General features: G+C 37.1%; 1 pseudogene; it reads right to left on the bottom strand.

The window, feature by feature from the left end:
• Positions 1 to 1958: 1958 nt before the first annotated feature.
• On the bottom strand, positions 1959 to 5763 carry LOC107669656 (perforin-1-like; annotated as a pseudogene).
• Positions 5764 to 5995: the final 232 nt, after the last annotated feature.

Raw genomic sequence — 5995 nt, 5'->3', positions numbered from 1 at the left:
GAGCCGTGTGAGACACTTTTTTTTAATGGATGGGCACTTTTTATTTAACTTCTTTTGGACTGATGCATGCAATACCCGCTGAGTGCTTGAAAGATCAAAGACGATTTTTAATATAACTCCAACTGGATTCGTCTGAAAGAAGAAAGTCATATACACCTAGGATGACTTGAGGGTGAGTTATTTGTGGGCTAATTTTCATTTTTGGGTGAACTAACCCTTTAACCACTTCTGTCCAACCATGAATCTGCTATGAGCAAGAGGTGGAGTGAAGGTGCACCACAATAAAACCCCGCCCTTTATTCAATATTCCATTTCACTTGGAAATACATCACAACACTGAAGTTAGTTGCAACTTCCGGTTTGCGGGTACTTTTATATTGATATTTTTCAAGGTATTGAAGTTAGAAATTCCTGTATCATGACCACTAATTCACATACTTTGTCAATAAGATAAATTGGGTTTTGTTCAAAGTAGCTGTCATCCACATAGATCTTTGATATAAATTAATATTTTTTTGGTAATTCATTAAATATCGCCGACTAAATAGTAACTAGTACTCTGAGTAGTTTTTGAGAGGAGTACTTTGTACTTTTACTTAAGTACTGTTTTGACACCAGTACTTTTACTTCTAATTGAGTATTATTTCAGCAATGTAACAGTACTTGTACGCAAGTACAAATTTTCAGTACTCTTTCCACCACTGATGCCGGGTTAAAGAGATGAGTGTTTAATCTAGATTTAAACAGATGGAGTGTGCCTACCTTTTGAACGATGCTAGGAAAAGTAGCCTATCTACCACTTGCAATCATTTTTGGTATTCTAGGTATTTTCAACTGGCCAGAATTTTAAAATTGCAGGGGACATGAAGCACTATAATGTGACAAGAGCTTGCAAATGTACTGAGGAGTTAAATCATTATGGGCTTTTTATATAAGCATCAAGATTTTAAAATGTATGCAAAATTTAAAAGGGAGCCAGAGCAGTGTTGACAGAACTGGGCAAATATGGTCATACTTCTTACTTGTAGTAAGAATTCTAGCTGCTGTGTTTTGGACCAGCTGGGGTTTGGTTATTAAGCCTTCAGGGCAGCTACCCAGTACAGTATTACAATAATCCAGGTCGTTGATGCATGAATTAACTGTTCTGCATTTGACATTGAGAGCATATGTCATATATATTGAGCATATGAGCATATATATTTTTTAAGACTGAAAAATGCAGTTTCACAAATGTTAGAAATGTGGCTTTCTAATGAAAGATTGCTTTCAAATAGCACACCCAAGTTCCGAACTGAGCATGTAGACTTGACAGCCATCAAGTGTTAGAGGGTGTTCTATAGGAAATTGCTAGTCTTCAGAATTTTTTTTTGTCAACAATGTCCTCCGTTTTTGTGACTTGGTTCGTCAGGCTGTGAAGAAATGTAGAACTAAGTATCATCAGCATAATATTATTTCCCAAGGGTAGCATGTACAGGGTGAAAAGCAAAGTCTTAGGATTGAGCCATACTGAACTTATGATGATACAGTTTGATTTACTGCTGCATATTGATGATGCTCGGATAAGTACGATTTGAACCATGTCAGTGCAATTCCACTAATGCCAACATGATTTTTGAGACTATTTAAAAGTATGTTGTGGTTGATGGTATCAAATGCAGCAGTTTGAAAGTTTTTGGGACATATTTTAATGGCAATGATGAATAAGTAATATTAAGAAGAGAATCTATGGAAGTATTGGAGAAGTATGACTTGTCTCTGAGTAGGCTATCAATCTTGTAAGTAAACCGTACACACCCTAGTCACTCAAATTTCTGTCACCTGAAGAACAGATGCATTACAACTCAGATAACATATAAAGGAATTGTATATTTTTGCTTTTGATGTGTTATCACTGCTCTCAATACAATACAAGATTACTTGTCAAAGCAAATGAACATGAAACATTCATTTGAGTTGCAATTATTTTTATTAGCTTGTACAGCTGCATTGTGATACATGACATAATAAAATGGCTTGTAATAATTCTGTAAATACTGTAGGCATATAAATGTACGTAGATAAATGTTATAGTAAAAATATATATTTTTCATATTTCCTGACAACTAGGTGGCATTAGTGATGCAGGTACTATCAGGTCATGCTTATGGTGACCGTTACCAGGTTCTGTCTCAATACACTAAAGCATTGTGGAGAGACTAATCAAGAATAATCTACTTGAATTCCATAACTATTTGTCAGCATGGTCTGTCATTTTAGATTTTTGTGAATACAAGAGCAACGGTCTAGAAGGAATTTGAAGAATAATTTTTAAATTTGAAAAAATTTTGTTCCTATTCTTATGGTTCAAAAGTATTAAGCTAAAAAGTTACATTTTGAGCTGTTGTGGCACTAGAGGGTTTGAGATACGAGCTATGGGTTACCATAGACTTCCATGGCGGAAGATGAATAATAACAATAAAAAAAAAACACTATTACAAGAGAGGGCTTGACCCCTATTAATAAGAAAATCCTTACAAATACATAGGGTTCAAGCATGTTTGCTGCTTGGACCCCTAATTAATAATGAAAATGTGAGAGTTTGCAAATGTAACCCTATTTTCCATAAATGCACTAAATTTAATTATGTAAAAGTAATATGTAGAAACATTCCTTACAATGTAGGTCTTAAGTTTGTGGTGAATATCTGCTACACCTGGGGCCTGTCAAGTGAGCATCACAAGAAGCGTGGTAGGCGAAATAAAAGATGCCTCTCTGTAACGGACACCTGCGTGAACGGGATCCATGTTCAGGTCTGACCACACATCTCCCCACAAAATTATCAAATTTTACATCACTGTCCCAAACCTCAAATATGAGTTCATGACCAAACTCAATTGATCCAAAATTAAAAAGGGTGTACCATTCTGGATCATTATCATGCATAAACACCTCAGTCTCCCTATATATACCATTGTACCAGATTTTCACAAAACCATCAGTGGCTGAGAAGTAATCTTCATTCATTCCTGTGGCACCTAGAACAAACACTTCTAACTTGCCACGGCCGGCTAGCATAGGACAGCAGTTGTGGTGTTTGTGAGCATTCTTGATTCTCCTTTTGATCTACAGAAAGCATGTTTTCTTCTATATACTTTGTTATTGCACTCTTCAGATTGGCACTAACCTCAGAATCGGCCACCAGATGATAAAGAGGGAAAATTGCATATGATATGACTTCCGGATTGTCATGCAAGCTCTTCACCCAGTTTGAGTATGCTTCAGCTAGGCTTTGGTTTAAAACTAGGTCTGGAAAGTATTTCTCACCTCCCAGCACCTCTATCTTGTGTGTCATGAAGCCCTGGTAGAATCCCATGCCTATGTTATCTTTAAGGATTTGAGAGCATTTGTTGGAAAGCATGGCATTAGCTGGAAGGAACCCCAAAGTAATCTTTAACTCGATGTTCAGGCAGTTCTCGATATCAGTCTCTAAGAAGCCCTTCAGGGTTGCAAGACAAGTTCGAAAAGCTGTGACTCGCCTCACTCGCCCTCCCAGATGGACTTGACGTATGTAGTGAGTGCCGTAAGTATCTATAGTTCTTCGGTACAGGGGTTTGGTTTTGACATCATATTGTGTCGGAAGTCGCTGGAGATGTTTTGAGAATTCAGTGCTGAGCTCTGGGTGGTCTGTAACTCTGTAACTGCAAATGGAAAAAATAATTAGTTATGTGTCAGCATTCTGTAAATGTGGTTTTTAAAATAAAACTTTCTTATGTTTGGTTTTCAGTGTTATTTTACCCAATTAAGTCAAAGGAAAGTACTTATTTGCATTAATTGTGTGTAGATTCCACTTGTTTTGACATTTTGTTATCCATGCAATTTATTAAACCAAAGATGTCAAACTCAGTTCCTGGAGACCCACAGCCCTTCAGCTCCAACTCTAATTAAACACCTGTAGCAGCTAATCAAGGTCTTTAGATTTACTTGAAAACTAAACATAGGTGTGTTGGAGCTAAACTCTGCAGGACTGTGACCCTACAGCAGCCGAGTTTGACACCCCTGAATCAGACATTTCTGAGCGGGTGTTTACACAACACCATTTTCAATTAAAGAAAACGTATGCATTTTGGCCATTTATTTATGAGGCAACGGTGTTTTGGGGTTCTGAGAACTGAAACTTTTGAAAACGTATTTCAAATTGCAAGTCTTCCTCTAAAACACAAATTCAAATTTGTGAAAATGGTGACATCTGCACGTGTATTACATATTTGCGTGGTGTTTCTTTAAAAGTATCATTGCCAATTACTGGCCTGGTGTGCATAATACAGCGTTTTAAGGCATTTTTGACCTCTCAAAAAACGCAAAGGACAAACTTTTCCATTTTTATCATGTTTATCATGTTGTAAACTTACCCTAAGTGTGGCTTTAAGTGTCCAAATACTTTTTGCACCTCACACATATAGAGCTAAAGAGGATTTCCCAATGTTCTCATCTTGGTATAGTACCAAGAATGAGTAGGATAATTTTGGTATCACTTCACAAGAAGAGTTCATGACTAATCATGTGCTAATACCTAAATTATATATTACTGTATGTTTTGGACATAGATCCATGTAGCAACTTTTATACAATTATCCTAATCATCTAGAAAGGTTGTATTAGGGTGACCATATGTGCCATTTTCCCAGGACGCGTCCTGGGAAAATGGCACGTATGGTCACCCTAGGTTGTATGCATGTTCAGAGATATTGAGAGATGGTCTGGTCTTCACAGTCTTTTGTTCTGTTGGCCCACTGCAACACAAAACATCAAGGAGTCATGAGCTCATGGACTTACCTGTAATATGTGCAACTGTGCTCATGGAGGGCGAATGTTGCCTTATCCATTGCATTCTGATATTGGGCAAACAGCAATATCTGAATGGCTCCCTCCCAAAATTACCCTTCCTATGTCATCCAGGCTAAGGTCAATTTTTCATTTATTGATGAGTGATGTTGAACTCTTCATTAGGGAGTCGACAGAATGATGAAGTGCACTTGAAAGCTGATTGCTGCAGCGGCTGAAGGAACTTCCCTCACAACCGAGGGAAGTTTCTGCATCTGCCCTCCCTGAAAGCGGTTCTTGCAGACTGTACAAGTGCCATTATCCATGTGTGACTTGACATTGATCAAAAAGGCACCTTTACGGCGCATCTTGACAACATCAAAGCCTTCGCCCGCCAGGTTGTAACCAGGTACAAATGGGGCTTGTTCACATTCATCATGAGAGCCTATGTGGCAAGCTGAACTTGTGTCCCAGTGTGTCAAGATCAGAGAAATGCAGAGAAACATGGGGAAAACACACTGATTTGTCTTCATGGTGATGTCTAAAAGGGAATATCCAGAGGAATCACATGTATTATTTAATTTGTTCTAAGATGGAAAAATATAATATGCATGCAGAGTTTAAATAGCCTTGTTTTTGTGGTCATAAAAATATTTATATTTTAATAATTAGAATATTACTGTAAAAGAAAGGCTTCACTTAATTATGGATTTATTTATTTATTGAAGCATTGAAATCTGCTAAAATATGTAAACTGTTCAAAATAACAGCTCATAAATCTTACTAACCGAGTAGATTTCATGCAACAGTCTGTTAAAGCTGTTACACCACAATGTTGATATACCTAATAAAAGTCCTTTTCTCTGTTCTTCTCTCGAAAATACTTTGTTTTCATGAAATTCTATTGCTGCAATGTCACTTTCTGGCATCCTGCTAATGCTGAGAAGACACGCCTTGTGGAAACGTGGCATTTGGCAAGGAATGTCTTACTTTTAGGCCTTTTCTTCTTCCTTTATTTCATCCAATGAATGGTTTGATTTGGAATTTTTTGGGGGAGGGTTCTCACAAGACTTTGCATAAGGGAGTGAGGATGAAGTGCAAGTTCAAGTTAATGAGATTCAGGACATAGGGATCAAAATATGTGGCACTGCACTCAATTCAGATTTTTTATTTTTTTATTTTTTTTAGATTTGAT

This window comes from Sinocyclocheilus anshuiensis, unplaced genomic scaffold, assembly GCF_001515605.1.
Source record: "Sinocyclocheilus anshuiensis isolate Anshui unplaced genomic scaffold, SAMN03320099.WGS_v1.1 scaffold80, whole genome shotgun sequence".
Classification (NCBI taxonomy): Eukaryota; Metazoa; Chordata; class Actinopteri; order Cypriniformes; family Cyprinidae; genus Sinocyclocheilus; species Sinocyclocheilus anshuiensis.
Note: the sequence above shows the minus strand (reverse complement) of the source record. Positions and strands in the feature narration are given on the sequence as shown.